Source organism: Pleuronectes platessa, chromosome 8 (genome assembly GCF_947347685.1).
Source record: "Pleuronectes platessa chromosome 8, fPlePla1.1, whole genome shotgun sequence".
Classification (NCBI taxonomy): Eukaryota; Metazoa; Chordata; class Actinopteri; order Pleuronectiformes; family Pleuronectidae; genus Pleuronectes; species Pleuronectes platessa.
Window position 1 is genome coordinate 3,419,025 of NC_070633.1, and position 14,550 is coordinate 3,433,574.

General features: G+C 47.3%; 10 non-coding genes across 10 annotated transcripts; all 10 read right to left on the bottom strand.

Annotated features, from left to right (window-relative positions):
• Positions 1–11,238: 11,238 nt before the first annotated feature.
• trnay-gua (transfer RNA tyrosine (anticodon GUA)) lies at positions 11,239–11,326 on the bottom strand. Its single transcript is given in 2 exon segments — positions 11,239–11,274; positions 11,290–11,326. It is a non-coding gene; the product is annotated as a tRNA-Tyr (tRNA).
• Positions 11,327–11,524: 198 nt separating this feature from the next.
• On the bottom strand, positions 11,525–11,612 carry trnay-gua (transfer RNA tyrosine (anticodon GUA)). The gene is given in 2 exon segments: positions 11,525–11,560; positions 11,576–11,612. It is a non-coding gene; the product is annotated as a tRNA-Tyr (tRNA).
• A 485-nt stretch (positions 11,613–12,097) lies between these two features.
• trnay-gua (transfer RNA tyrosine (anticodon GUA)) lies at positions 12,098–12,185 on the bottom strand. Its single transcript is given in 2 exon segments — positions 12,098–12,133; positions 12,149–12,185. It is a non-coding gene; the product is annotated as a tRNA-Tyr (tRNA).
• Positions 12,186–12,314: 129 nt separating this feature from the next.
• trnay-gua (transfer RNA tyrosine (anticodon GUA)) lies at positions 12,315–12,402 on the bottom strand. Its single transcript is given in 2 exon segments — positions 12,315–12,350; positions 12,366–12,402. It is a non-coding gene; the product is annotated as a tRNA-Tyr (tRNA).
• Positions 12,403–12,759: 357 nt separating this feature from the next.
• Positions 12,760–12,847, bottom strand: trnay-gua (transfer RNA tyrosine (anticodon GUA)). The gene is given in 2 exon segments: positions 12,760–12,795; positions 12,811–12,847. It is a non-coding gene; the product is annotated as a tRNA-Tyr (tRNA).
• A 401-nt stretch (positions 12,848–13,248) lies between these two features.
• On the bottom strand, positions 13,249–13,336 carry trnay-gua (transfer RNA tyrosine (anticodon GUA)). Its single transcript is given in 2 exon segments — positions 13,249–13,284; positions 13,300–13,336. It is a non-coding gene; the product is annotated as a tRNA-Tyr (tRNA).
• A 199-nt stretch (positions 13,337–13,535) lies between these two features.
• Positions 13,536–13,623, bottom strand: trnay-gua (transfer RNA tyrosine (anticodon GUA)). Its single transcript is given in 2 exon segments — positions 13,536–13,571; positions 13,587–13,623. It is a non-coding gene; the product is annotated as a tRNA-Tyr (tRNA).
• Positions 13,624–13,822: 199 nt separating this feature from the next.
• On the bottom strand, positions 13,823–13,910 carry trnay-gua (transfer RNA tyrosine (anticodon GUA)). The gene is given in 2 exon segments: positions 13,823–13,858; positions 13,874–13,910. It is a non-coding gene; the product is annotated as a tRNA-Tyr (tRNA).
• Positions 13,911–14,109: 199 nt separating this feature from the next.
• On the bottom strand, positions 14,110–14,197 carry trnay-gua (transfer RNA tyrosine (anticodon GUA)). The gene is given in 2 exon segments: positions 14,110–14,145; positions 14,161–14,197. It is a non-coding gene; the product is annotated as a tRNA-Tyr (tRNA).
• A 199-nt stretch (positions 14,198–14,396) lies between these two features.
• Positions 14,397–14,484, bottom strand: trnay-gua (transfer RNA tyrosine (anticodon GUA)). The gene is given in 2 exon segments: positions 14,397–14,432; positions 14,448–14,484. It is a non-coding gene; the product is annotated as a tRNA-Tyr (tRNA).
• Positions 14,485–14,550: the final 66 nt, after the last annotated feature.

Genomic DNA, 14,550 nt, shown 5'->3' on the forward strand with positions numbered 1-14,550 from the left:
CTATCTTGTCAGAACCTGAGAGCCCTGTTTTTTAGGGCTCTTATAGAGGCGGCACAATTTGATAAAGATGGACTCTACCATGCGACAACAGTCTGGCCACTGTGCAGGGGATCCTGTTGACCCTAAGACACAGCGTGTCGTGCTCTCCACACCTGGTGTGAATTCAGCTCTCTGTTTGGAGCACCTAAAGCGTCCTGTGATCAGGCGACTCTTGTGCCGTGCAGCATACTCCACCCGCTGGCGATCATATGGCAGAAGGTTCTACCACAGGGCTATAATTGTACTGGCCTGCAGGTTGGTGAGGGTTAGGCCAGTTTCAATTCTTAGCCCCACCAAGTAGTCAGCCAGGCAGTCCACGCGGTCCATTCCAGGAATACTATGCTCATCCACTGCCTGGTAAAAATAAGAGTATATCAAAATGAACACAAAAAAAAATACATAGTAGCAAATACAGAAAAGGAACATTACTGTCCCAGTGTAATTCTTCACCAAAAGACTCACCAGATGTTGCCCAGGTGCTGCTGGGGTGGTGGTCTGTGATGCCGAGGAATCTGTGGCTGTAGGGAGAGTGGTCGAGAGGGTGGTGGGAAGAGGAAGCATGGAGGCTGAGCTGGTGGTGACGGCTGATGGGCCAGGCAACTCCCTGGGCAGAAAATCCAAAGCCTGGGAAACAAAAAGAAATCGAATAGAAATAAAAATCCATAGCATAGCACAAGTATAACAGGTTCTGTGGTTAATCGTACCAAAGAAACACTCACCCGTCGTGCTACAGAAGTATTTCTTGCAGCAGGAGAAGTAGTCGCAGAAAGGCTGGTGGAACTTAAAAGAAGAGAACCAGCAGGAGGGGCGGATGGGACAGGGGGCATGTCTGTGTCCTCATACTCAATCTAGAAATAAAATGTAATTTAAGTAGAGTGTGTTATGCTTTTATAAATTTGTTCATTCTCCAGATTTGTATTTATTGCATGTTATTTTTGTTGGTTTATTGATAGCATTGCTACATATTTTACTGTAAGTGTAATCACAACACGGCCACAATTGTCCACTGACATTGTACGGTGAAAGAAATGTGATGAGAATATTACCAGATGATGCTCAGATGCTGCTGCAGTGGAGCTACATCCAGGCCTAGGAGGAGAAGCAGTAGAGTGGAGAGAAGAGGGAGTTGAAGAGCTGGAAGGTGACGGATCTGAGGACAAGTCCAGCCGCTCAACGGTTGGGTCATAGACCGCATCCACAAAGCCCTCATCTCCATGTTCCTCAAGGCAGACATCCTCCAGCATCTGCTCGGTCTCCTCTGAGTCAGGGTGTACATCCTGCAGGGGCCTTCCAGTCTGACGGAACAGGTAATCAATACCTATTAGCTCTCCTGGGACAGACAAAAAAGTAGGAAGAGGAAAATTAGCTTTCAGAAATTTAACTACAGAGGTTATTATATTTCATGGATATGAAATATCACCTCATCCATTGTGGAAAGGTTAAACTCACCAGTGTAAACAGCAGGGGGCTGAAAAGAGGGCACAGATTTCCTTCCAAGCACCTTGAGACTCATGGTGTTGGCACAGTGAACAAGGTCCCCTGAGTAACTGAGCAGGCTGGAAGGATTGCCTGCCAGGGATGCAGCTTGACGATCCTGGTTCCACCGATTAAGCCCTTCCAAGAGGTACAGCTGGAAGTTAAGGCTGTTTGCACTCGTCCCTTAAGAGAGAGACAATGTGACAAATAATGTTAAGTAGAGTTTTGTCAGTGTTAATACTGAATAGGATAGTAGTATTAATAATAATGATAATAATAAAACGTTGAACCTTATATATTTAATCTCATCAATGTATAGGGATTCATACAGACCTGGAATGAACCTGTTCACGTTTAAGTGGAAGGACTCCAGTGATGTGGACCCTCGAGCACACCTGAAGTTAGGCAGAACAATGCCCTCTTTGGTGGTGGTGCCCGTCTGGGTATAGAGAAGCACACCTGGTACATCCTGAATGCAATTTACATGCCTCCTCTGGACACGCCAGATGTGCTTCATCCTCTCCATGTCAAGCAGAGGGACACCAAGATTGTCGCTGCCCTTCTCCCCCAGCAGCTCATCGAGCAGGCTTTCAAGCAAGGTGATTGTCGTCTGCTCTCCCCTTGTCTGCCTTCTGCAGTGCTTGGACAGTTCGGCCTTGGTGATGTGGTGGTCTACCATTTGGTCGGTAATGCCCGGTACACCTTCCTGTACCAGCTCTGCACGCTTGGCTCGCCGCAGCAATGCAACATCTCTGCCGTCCCACTCAAAGATGCAGCAGGACAATTTGGCCATGAAGGTGGGGTAGAGGGGATGAGCATCCTTCGTACAGCCAGATGCCAGCCGCCTCATAAAGTGATAAATGTCCAGCCTCACAATGAGGTCTGGCCACCCTCTAAATCGCTGTTTTACTTTGGTCTGTAGCGTGCCCTCCCGACAACATTCAGTGTCAACGTACAGTAGCTTTGGAGGGGCCACACCAGCATTGCTGTATCTCTGGATGAGACCAGCTGCCATGTTGTCCAGAGCTGGACCCTCCTGAGCAGTCATGACACTGATGCCCACCTCATTGCTAACAGATGTTAGCCACAAGGCAGTCCCCTTAGCAAAGCCTGACAGCTTCTTGGTGATCTGTGATGCAAATAAAGGACAGTGAGTAATAAAATATGTTGTATATGTGTGATGCTATTATAATTTAATTAGATTTCTTTTATTGAACAAAGCATAGTTATATTTCACGTCTTTACTACTAATGTTATAATTTCGACAAAGTGAGGTTATAATGTAGAATATTACATTGTTTACACTCATCTCACTCATCGTCATCCGCTTATCCGCTCGGGTCGCGGGGGGAGCAGCTCAAGCAGGGAGCCCCAGACTTCCCTTTCCCGGGCCACATTGACCAGCTCTGACGGGGGGATCCCGAGGCGTTCCCAGGCCAGTGTTGAGATATAATCTCTCCACCTAGTCCTGGGTCTTCCCCGAGGTCTCCTCCCCACTGGACGTGCCTGAAAAACCTCCCAAGGGAGGCGCCCAGTGGGCATCCTTACCAGATGCCCGAACCACCTCAGCTGACTCCTTTCTAAGTAAAGGAGCAGCGGCTCTAATCCGAGTTCCTCACGGATGACTGAGCTTCTCACCCTATCCCTAAGGGAGACGCCAGCCACCCTTCTGAGAAAACTCATCTCGGCCGCTTGTACCCGCGATCTCCTCCTTTCGGTCATCACCCAGCCCTCATGACCATAGGTGAGGATAGGAACGAAGATCGACCGGTAGATCGAGATCTTTGCCTTGCGGCTCAGCTCTCTTTTCGTTACAACGGTGCGGTAAAGCGAATGCAATACCGCCCCCGCTGCTCCGATTCTCCGGCCAATCTCACGCTCCATAGTACCCTCACTCGCGAACAAGACCCCGAGGTACTTGAACTCCTTCACTTGGGCTAAGGACTCATTTCCTACCCGGAGTAAGCAATCCATCGGTTTCCTGCTAAGAGTCATGGCCTCAGATTTAGCGGTGCTGATCCTCATCCCAGCCGCTTCACACTCGGCCGCCAGCCGATCCAGTGAGTGCTGAAGGTCACAAGCCGATGATCCAATGAGGACCACATCATCCGCAAAAAGCAGTGACGAGATCCTCAGACCACCGAACTGCAACCCCTCCCCACCACGACTACGCCTCGATATCCTGTCCATGTATATCACAAACAGGATTGGTGACAAGGCGCAGCCCTGGCGGAGACCAGCACCCACTGAGAACGAAACTGACTGGCTGCCGAGGACCCGAACACAGCTCTCGCTTTGGGAGTACAGAGATTGGATGGCCCTGAGGAGAGACCCCCTTACCCCATACTCCCGCAGCACCTCCCACAGTTTCTCCCGGGGGACCCGGTCATACGCCTTCTCCAGATCCCCAAAACACAAGTGGACCGGATGGGCATACTCCCAGGCCCCCTCCAGGATCCTTGCGAGAGTGAAGAGCTGGTCCGTAGTTCCACGTCCGGGGCGAAAAGCGCATTGTTCCTCTTCAATCTGAGGTTCGACGATCGGCCGAACCCTCCTTTCCAGCACCTTGGAGTAGACTTTAACAGGGAGGCTGAGAAGTGTGATACCCCGATAATTGGTACACACTCTCTGGTCCCCCTTTTTGAACAGGGGAACCACCACCCCGGTTTGCCACTCCTTTGGCACTGTACCCGACTCCCACGCGATGTTGAATAGGCGTGTCAACCATGACAGCCCCTCAACACCCAGAGCCTTTAGCATTTCTGGCTGGATCTCATCAATCCCTGGGGCTTTGCCACTGCGGAGATGTTTGACTACCTCAGTGACCTCCACCAGGGAAATTGACGACGAAACACCATCAACCTCGAGCTCTGCCTCCAACATAGAGGGCGTGTTATTCGGATTCAGGAGTTCCTCAAAGTGTTCCTTCCAACGTCCGACGACCTCCTCAGTTGAGGTCAACAGAGTCCCATCCTTACTATACACAGCTTGGATGGTTCCCCGTTTCCCCCTCCTGAGGTGCCGGATAGTCTTCCAGAAACACTTTTGTGCCGACCGAAAGTCCTTCTCCATGGCCTCTCCGAACTTCTCCCACACCCGCTGCTTAGCCTCCGACACGGCAGCAGCTGCAGCCCTTCGGGCCTGTCGGTACCCTGCAACCGAGTCCGGAGTCCTCCAGGATATCATATCCCGGAAGGCCTCCTTCTTCAATCGGACGGCTTCCCTGACCACCGGTGTCCACCACGGTGTCCGAGGGTTACCGCCCCTTGAGGAGCCTAAGACCCTGAGGCCACAGCTAGCCACCGCAGCTTCAGCAATGGAGGCTTTGAACACCGCCCACTCTGGCTCAATGCCCCCAACCTCCACAGGAATGCCAGAAAAACTCCGCCGGAGGTGTGAGTTGAAGATAACTAGGACGGGGGCCTCCTCCAGACGTTCCCAGTTAACCCGCACTACTCGTTTGGGCTTACCAGGTCTATCCGGAAATTTCCCCCATTCCCTGATCCAACTCACAACCAGATGGTGGTCGGTTGACAGTTCCGCCCCTCTCTTTACCCGAGTGTCCAAAACATGCGGCCTCAGATCAGATGACACAATCACAAAATCGATCATTGATCTTCGGCCTAGGGTACTCTGGTACCAGGTACACTTATGAGCACCCTTATGTTCGAACATGGTGTTATGGATAATCCATGACTAGCACAGAAGTCCAATAACAAACGACCGCTCGGGTTTAGATCAGGGAGGCCGTTCCTCCCCACCACGCCTCTCCAGGTGTCTCCATCGTTGCCCACGTGGGCGTTGAAGTCACCCAGCAGAACTACGGAGTCCCCTACTGGAGCCCCATACAGGACTCCATTCAGGGTCTCCAAGAAGGCCGAGTACTCTGAGCTGCTGTTTGGTGCATACGCACAAACAACAGTCAGAGTTTTCCCCCCTACAACCCTTAGGCGCAGGGAGGCGACCCTCTCGTCTACCGGGGTAAACTCCAACACCGCGGCGCTCAGCCGGGGATTTATGAGTATCCCCACACCCGCCCGGCGCCTCACGCCCTTGGCAACTCCGGAGAAGAATAGAGTCCAACCCTTATCCAGGAGTACGGTACCAGAGCTGAGACTGTGCGTGGAGGTAAGCCCCACCAGATCTAACTGATAGCGCTCCACCTCCCTCACAAGCTCCGGTTCCTTTCCCCACAGCGAGGTGACGTTCCATTGGGAGACATAATTGTTAATGTCACACAAAATTGTCAGGTGTTTTTAAAATGAATTTTTCATAACTGAACTAAATGAAGTAAAGCTATGGAGTCTCAACGCCCTTTAAATTTTTTTTTTCACCTCTGCCGCCCGGGTCTGGTCCGTCGAGACCCCTGACCTTCGCTGCCACCCATGTGGCTGCGCACCCGACCCCAACGGGGCTTCCCACAGGTGGTGGGCCCATGGGATGAAGAGAGGGGGGGTGCCACGTAGTTTGTTCGGGCTATGCCCGACCGGGCTCCGTGGCAAACCCGGCCACCAGGCGCTCGCCATCGAGCCCTCCGTCTGGGCCTAGCTCCAGACGGGGGCCCCGGGCTTCCTCCGGGCCGGGTCACATCTCCTCTTTTTCCGTTATTCATTGAGGTTTTTTTTTTTAACCATTCTTAGTCTGGCCCCTCACCTGAGACCACTCTGCCATGAGAGACCCTACCAGGAGCACAAGGCTCTAGACAACACAGCCCTCAGGTTCATAGGGACACGCAAACCTCTCCACCACGATAACATTGTTTACAGTCCAAAATATTTACCTTTTTGGTGGAGTCCATTTTTAGGACACTCCAAAAAGTGCATGTAATGCTAGCCTTGATGTGGTCCAGCCTGTTCAAAATGTCTCTGCCATACACAGTTAGTATCCACCTGTGAGAGGGGATAACTAATGGCTCAGGCACCTCCTGGAACATGATAGGGAGCAGGGATTGCCGGTCAGCAAAGTGTATGCATTTAGAAAAGTACCGGATGAGGAATCGAATCCATTCCCGACTGTGGTTCTCCCTCAGCTGCCTGACCAATCGGGAGGGGCTGTTACCCAGGGTCCTATCCCTCAGATGGACAATGACCCTTATGTCACAAGCATATCTATAAAGAAAACAAGGGAAAAGGGAGACAAAAATAAAAGCAGCAACTGTGAAGTGTGATTCTATGACAAACAAAGACGTTGCATAAGCAAAGTAATTTCAGTATAACCTTTGAGTCAGGATCGGTGTGAACTCCATCCTGATCGGCATTTCTAGCTGGTCCAATATGGTTTTGCTGCTGGAAATGTAGGCGGTCTTGCATGCACTGCACCACAGGGTCTCAGTAATCATCAGGTAGAAAGTGTCCACATCCAGAACCTTGCGGGCTCTCTTGTGGGCTCCATAGCCTGTGAGTTGTTTTCTACATGCAGGACAAGACAGCCTCACCTTCCACAGGTGGTACAGCATCCATAGGAGAAGCCGGTGGGTAAAAAAGCGCTCTGGAGCGGGGACCTGGTGATAAATGATGGCTGGTAATGGTGGAGCATACCACAGCGTCAGGTCAGAGCGCAAACGTTTGTGCTTCCACAGAGCTGCTGCTATCCATTTCTGGTCCTGAGGTGGTATAGTTTGCCTCAGCTTTGCAGGCAGCCAGCCAGGCTGTGAAGCAGCAGCAGCAGACATCAGATGAGCAGCCAATGGCTCAGGATCAGGGGTAGGATGTGCTGAGGGACCAGCCACAGATGTTGCAGCAGAGGAAACACAGTCATAAGAGGCAGAGTCCACAGGGGCCGGAGGAGCAGAGGAGGTGTCCAAGGATATGGCAGTTGACACTCTCTAATTTATAAATCACAAAAAGGCAAATACATAGACATCATCATAAGCTACTCATGAAGGAGACTTGTTTCAAGTATAATAAAATATCGTTGTGAGGAAAACAACTGAAATGAGGAGTTTTTCTCACAGCTCCAGTAGCAGCCGATGTGACACAGGAAGTGGAGGTGGTTGTAGACACGGTAGAGGGTGGAAGAGACAGAGGAGAGACAGTCTGAATATAGTGCCTGGGACTGCGGCCAGGTGACGGGGTGCCAGTTGTGGTCTAACTGAAGAAGAGGATAGTTTACACGAAAACAAATAAAGTATTGTGTCATAATTAGTTTTAACTAGGGCTGCCGTGATTCGTCGACGTCAGATTACGTCGACGCGGAAAATGCGTCGACGGCAATAAAATGCCTCGACGCATTTTTAAAAAAAAAAATTATGAATTTAACTTTTCGATTTCTAAAAGATTTCATTTCAATTCATTATAACAAATGTTCTTCTTTCAATATCCCTACATAATTGCTGCGTGCATTACGTCAGTCGTTTTCGGCACCAGTCAACGCTGAACGCACCAGTTTTAAAAAATCATGGCGGAGGCAGCAGAGTCCGACTTGGTTCCGAAACGTTTCCAAAGACCCAAGGCTTCAAAAGTATGGGAGTACTTCAACGTATCACCAAACGATAAGGTGGTTTGTAGACTGTGCAAACTTTCGATGGCATACCACAAAAGTACCAGCGCTATGCACGAGCACCTGAAGAGAAAACACACCGGCGCTATTCTGGAAGATGGACCGCCAGAAAAGGCAAAACCACCGTAAGTCGACTTTCACCGATGTCATTGGCCGATGTTTGTACATTTGTATTTGTGGTTAAACCGCTGGGCACGTGCCGCGGCTGGGGGAGCAGTCGCCCCGGCACTGCGGAGGGGAGAGCGCCCGGGGCGACTGCTCCCCGGGCGCTCTCCCCTCCGCAGCGCCGGAGGCTCGGTGTGCGGCCCGCCTCAAGTTTTTTGGGGAACAGCCTCCGCCTAAAAGTACAGATCCTCTGCAGTGGTGGAAAGCAAATGAGGCAAGGTTTCCCTCTCTGGCTGTTCTGGCAAAGACTTATTTGTGTGTACCTGCCACATCAACACCTTCCGAGCGTCTCTTCTCCGCAGCTGGAAACATAGTTTCCAAGAAAAGAGCTAGCCTGAGTCCAGAGCATGTGGACATGCTGACATTCCTACATTATAACACACATGTCTAACTGACGTTAGAGTCGGATTTTGAGCTGGACACCATTCTTTATTATACTTTAAACATGTTGCACTTTGTTTAGTATGCAGACGTAACTTTTTTATTTTGATAAGGGGTTAAACTTTGATATCTTTTTGAGTTGCACTGCTGACTTAACTTATAAGCCCTCTTATTTATTTATTTTTATCACGTTGGAGTTGCTAGTTTAAACCTACAGTTTTGCACTTTGATATTTGAGCCTGTTTACTTTTTGTTTTGTGCTGCATTATATGATGACATACAGTTTGTTGTTGTCAAAATAAAGTTAACTGAAATGAAATGGCCTATTGATTTTTTCCGAGGAAAATTAGTCGTTTAGATTAATCGACTAATCGATAAAATAGTCGTCAGATTAATCGATAGAAAAATAGTCGTTAGTGGCAGCCCTAGTTTTAACAACACGGATATTAGAAGACCAGACCATTTCTTCATATCTGTAACAAAATAAAATGACACTATGTTTACTAAGATGTTGTCCTTATATTACCTTGATTCCACGCTGCCCAGCCGAAGCCAAGTTTGGCTGTGCATGGGCACCATGCGATCCACCGAACCGTGGTTTTGTGAACTGACGAAAAGAAAGAGTAACCTTATGTGTAGCCGTTTAAAATGTAAACATATGCAAAATATAAATACATATAATATATATATTATATGTATATAAAATATAAATACCCTCAATACTTACTGAGGCCAAAGTCAAAGTGGGCTTGCGTGGTGGTTGCCCAGGTGTGATGGAGGGGGATCCAGACGAGGGTCCTGGTTGTGGTGTCACCGAAGAGGACACAGAGACTGATGGCTACAGGTTCCAGGAAATGAAAATGAAATTCAATAATATGTAATACAACACCAAGACAGCGTAATATTATGTATGACCTCTGATACCTTCTTTATATGGAAACCACAGTTAGATGTCTGTGTCCCTCCAAACAGCGACCTTTGACCCCTGAGCTGCATTGGGCATTTCTCAATCTGTAATAATGATATTGAATTGTATTATTATTACTTTGTTTTAAGTGCAATGATTGTACACATATCACTTCCTCCAAGTTTACCTTCAGAAACAGATCGTGCCACTTTTTCTGGCGTGGCGCCGGCCGGTTTCCTGCATCAGCAGGCCAGACCCCGACAGCAGCAAACCTACGCAGCCGGGACATCCACTCCTCATCACCCATAGCTCTGTGCTTTTTGTCTTTGGAAGCCATCTGACAAGAATAGACACCTTCAGTTTATACAAGTAGGGGAGAGCGGGGTAATGTGAGACATCAGGTTATGTCTCACATTACCAGCCTTCCTCCAGTTAAGTGCCGTGAACTGGCATTTGAATACGCAGAGAAAAACAATATCCCTGTCCCTGTCTTATGTCTCACTTTAGCCCTACGCTGGGGTAAAGTGAGACACAAGACCACTTATTAAAAAAAAATCATATTTTCACTGCCCTATGTCCTGAAGACATTCTGATCATGTCCATTGCTAGGAAACATCCTGAGTTAATGGGAAATGTGTAAATTTTACTGATATATCATTCTAGCTCGCCTAAAGGGGAGCAAATGTAAAAAGTGTCTCACATTACCCCGCTCTCCCCTATATACATGTGAAAGAAAAACTAAAGAATCAGCATACTTAACAGCAAATTGTAACACATTTCAGCTCATTGTATAATATAGTAGTATTCCATTACTGCTTGTATTACAGTTTGGATACATACATGTTTATACAATGTTATTATTACTTGATCGACATGCAAAGTTTAACCTTGTGTTACATTATAATGATGTTATACACTACTCTCATAAAGATTATAATAATGTACAGCGGTATGACAAGCGCCATATGTGCCGCTCATACAGATATAATAGCGTACAGCGGGGTATGAAAAGCGGCAAGTTTGAACGGTGCATTTACAAACGCCAATGTTAAACCCAGTGTCATAGCCCTTTGTTGTTTAATAAATAAGCTAACAAGTTAGCAGTCTGACTAAGTGAAATTACTTTAGCGACATCAACAGCGAATGAATGAATGGCGTAAAGTTAGAATGTTATAAACGGTGTAATAAATAAGGTTAAAAGCCGTCGGACTAAGTGAAATGGCATTGGTGACATCTTACCTTTCCGGTGTAGATCTTCACAGTGTCGGAGTTCAGAAGGTGTGAAAATAAAAAGTATAGCGGCGGAAGGTGGGGGGAGGGCACCGGTGGATGCGCCGATCGCTGAAGATGCCCATTGGCTGAACTGAAAGCGTCACCTTTCGGGCGACGTCACAAGCGGGGAGAACGGACACCCTGATTTGCTTTCGAATCGCTGAGACGGAGCGACGTGATTCGACGGCGCGCCGATTTGTTGAGATAGAGCTTACTGATTGAGCGTTAGAAGCAGGAGATACGGAGACGTGATTAGACGCGAGTAGACAGTCTTCCACTCTCCCGGCACCGCTGTCGAAGGGTCCTTTCATGATCAAAGGTGTAGAAATTTTTGGGAAAATGTCCATATCCTGTTCAGAATATGTTGAGCTTTCTTAGCAGCAGAATGGCAAACATTCAGGACATTGACTGTCCCGCCTACTTTTTGGTCGTTGAGATCTCTTCACAAGTGGTGTGTACTGTTGATGATCGGTTGCAAATTTCCACCTGTAAAAGACTCCTCCTTCGAGCCGGAGTTGAACCAGCGACCTAAGGATATCAACATATGTAGCCTACAGTCCTCCGCTCTACCAACTGAGCTATCGAAGGGTCTTTTCATGATTAACAGTGTAGAATTTTTTTGGAAAATGTCCATATCCTGTTCAGAAAATGTCAAGCTTTATTAGCAGCAGAATGGCAAACATTCAGGACATTGACTGCCCGCCTACTTTTTTGTTGTTGAGGTCTCCTGATAAGAGGTGTGAACTGTTGATGATCGGTTGCAAATTTCCACCTGTAAAAGACTCCTCTATCGAGCCGGAGTTGAACCAGCGACCTAAGGATATCAACATATGTAGCCTACAGTCCTCCGCTCTAACAACTGAGCTATCGAAGGGTCCTTTCATAAGTAACGGTGTAGAAGTTTTTGGGAAAATGTCCATATCCTGTTCAGAAAATGTTGAGCTTTCTTAGCAGCAGAATGGCAAACATTCAGGACATTGACTGCCCCGCCTACTTTTTGTTGTTGGGGTCTCCTGATAAGAGGTGTGAACTGTTGATGATCGGTTGCAAATTTCCACCTGTGAAAGACTCCTCCTGCGAGCCGGAGTTGAACCAGCGACCTAAGGATATCAACATATGTAGCCTACAGTACTCCGATCTACCAACTGAGCTATCGAAGGGCCTTTTCATGATTAACAGTGTAGAATTTTTTTGGAAAATGTCCATATCCTGTTCAGAAAATGTCAAGCTTTGTTAGCAGCAGAATGGCAAACATTCAGGACATTGACTGCCCCGCCTACTTTTTGGTCGTTGAGATCTCCTCACAAGTGGTGTGTACTGTTGATGATCGGTTGCAAATTTCCACCTGTAAAAGACTCCTCCTTCGAGCTGGAGTTGAACCAGCGACCTAAGGATATCAACATATGTAGCCTACAGTCCTCCGCTCTACCAACTGAGCTATCGAAGGGTCCTGTCATGATTAACAGTGTAGAATTTTTTGGGAAAATGTCCATATCCTGTTCAGAAAATGTTGAGCTTTCTTAGCACCTACAAGTGGTGTGTACTGTTGATGAAAATTTCCACCTTTAAAGACCCCTCCTTCGAGCCGGAGTTGAACCAGCGACCTAAGGATATCAACATATGTAACCTACAGTCCTCCACTCCACCAACTGAGCTATCGCAGGATCCAATCATGCTTAACAGTGTAGAATTGTTCTTAAAAATGTCCATATCCTGTTCAGAAAATGTTGAGCTTTCTTAGCAGCAGTATGCCAAACATTCAGGACATTGACTGCCCCGCATACTTTTTTGTTGTTGAGGTGTCCCTACAAGTGGTGTGTACTGTTGATGATCGGTTGCAAATTTCCACCTGTAAAAGACTCCTCCTTATCCTGTTCAGAAAACGTTGAGCTTTCTTAGCAGCAGTATGCCAAACATTCAGGACATTGACTGCCCCGCCTACTTTGTGGTCGTTGAGATCTCCTCACAAGTGGTGTGTACTGTTGATGATCGGTTGCAAATTTCCACCTGTAAAAGACTCCTCCTTCGAGCCGGAGTTGAACCAGCGACCTAAGGATATCAACATATGTAGCCTACAGTCCTCCGCTCTACCAACTGAGCTATCGAAGGGTATTTTCATGATTAACAGTGTAGAATATTTTGGAAAATGTCCATATCCTGTTCAGAAAATGTCAAGCTTTCTTAGCAGCAGAATGGCAAACATTCAGGACATTGACTGCCCTGCATACTTTTTTGTTGTTGAGGTGTCCCTACAAGTGGTGTGTACTGTTGATGATCGGTTGCAAATTTCCACCTGTAAAAGACTCCTCCTTATCCTGTTCAGAAAATGTTGAGCTTTCTTAGCAGCAGAATGGCAAACATTCAGGACATTGACTGCCCCGCCTACTTTTTGGTCGTTGAGATCTCCTGACAAGTGGTGTGTACAGGTGGAAATTTGCAACCGATCAGCAACAGTACTCACCTACAAGTGGTGTGTACTGTTGATGAAAATTTCCACCTTTAAAGACGCCTCCTTCGAGCCGGAGTTGAAACAGCGACCTAAGGATATCAACATATGTAGCCTACAGTCCTCCGCTCTACCAACTGAGCTATCGAAGGGTCCTGTCATGATTAACAGTGTAGAATTTTTTGGGAAAATGTCCATATCCTGTTCAGAAAATGTTGAGCTTTCTTAGCAGCAGTATGCCAAACATTCAGGACATTGACTGCCCCGCATACTTTTTTGTTGTTGAGGTGTCCCTACAAGTGGTGTGTGCTGTTGATGATCTGTTGCAAATTTCCACCTGTAAAAGACTCCTCCTTCGAGCCGGAGTTGAAACAGCGACCTAAGGATATCAACATATGTAACCTACAGTCCTCCGCTCTACCAACTGAGCTATCGAAGGGTCCTTTCATAAGTAACGGTGTAGAAGTTTTTGGGAAAATGTCCATATCCTGTTCAGAAAATGTCAAGCTTTCTTAGCAGCAGTATGCCAAACATTCAGGACATTGACTGCCCCGCATACTTTTTTGTTGTTGAGGTGTCCCTACAAGTGGTGTGTGCTGTTGATGATCTGTTGCAAATTTCCACCTGTAAAAGACTCCTCCTTCGAGCCGGAGTTGAAACAGCGACCTAAGGATATCAACATATGTAGCCTACAGTCCTCCGCTCTACCAACTGAGCTATCGAAGGGTCCTGTCATGATTAACAGTGTAGAATTTTTTGGGAAAATGTCCATATCCTGTTCAGAAAATGTTGAGCTTTCTTAGCAGCAGTATGCCAAACATTCAGGACATTGACTGCCCCGCATACTTTTTTGTTGTTGAGGTGTCCCTACAAGTGGTGTGTGCTGTTGATGATCTGTTGCAAATTTCCACCTGTAAAAGACTCCTCCTTCGAGCCGGAGTTGAAACAGCGACCTAAGGATATCAACATATGTAACCTACAGTCCTCCGCTCTACCAACTGAGCTATCGAAGGGTCCTTTCATAAGTAACGGTGTAGAAGTTTTTGGGAAAATGTCCATATCCTGTTCAGAAAATGTCAAGCTTTCTTAGCAGCAGTATGCCAAACATTCAGGACATTGACTGCCCCGCATACTTTTTTGTTGTTGAGGTGTCCCTACAAGTGGTGTGTGCTGTTGATGATCTGTTGCAAATTTCCACCTGTAAAAGACTCCTCCTTCGAGCCGGAGTTGAAACAGCGACCTAAGGATATCAACATATGTAACCTACAGTCCTCCGCTCTACCAACTGAGCTATCGCAGGATCCAATCATGCTTAACAGTGTAGAATTGTTCTTAAAAATGTCCATATCCTGTTCAGAAAATGTTG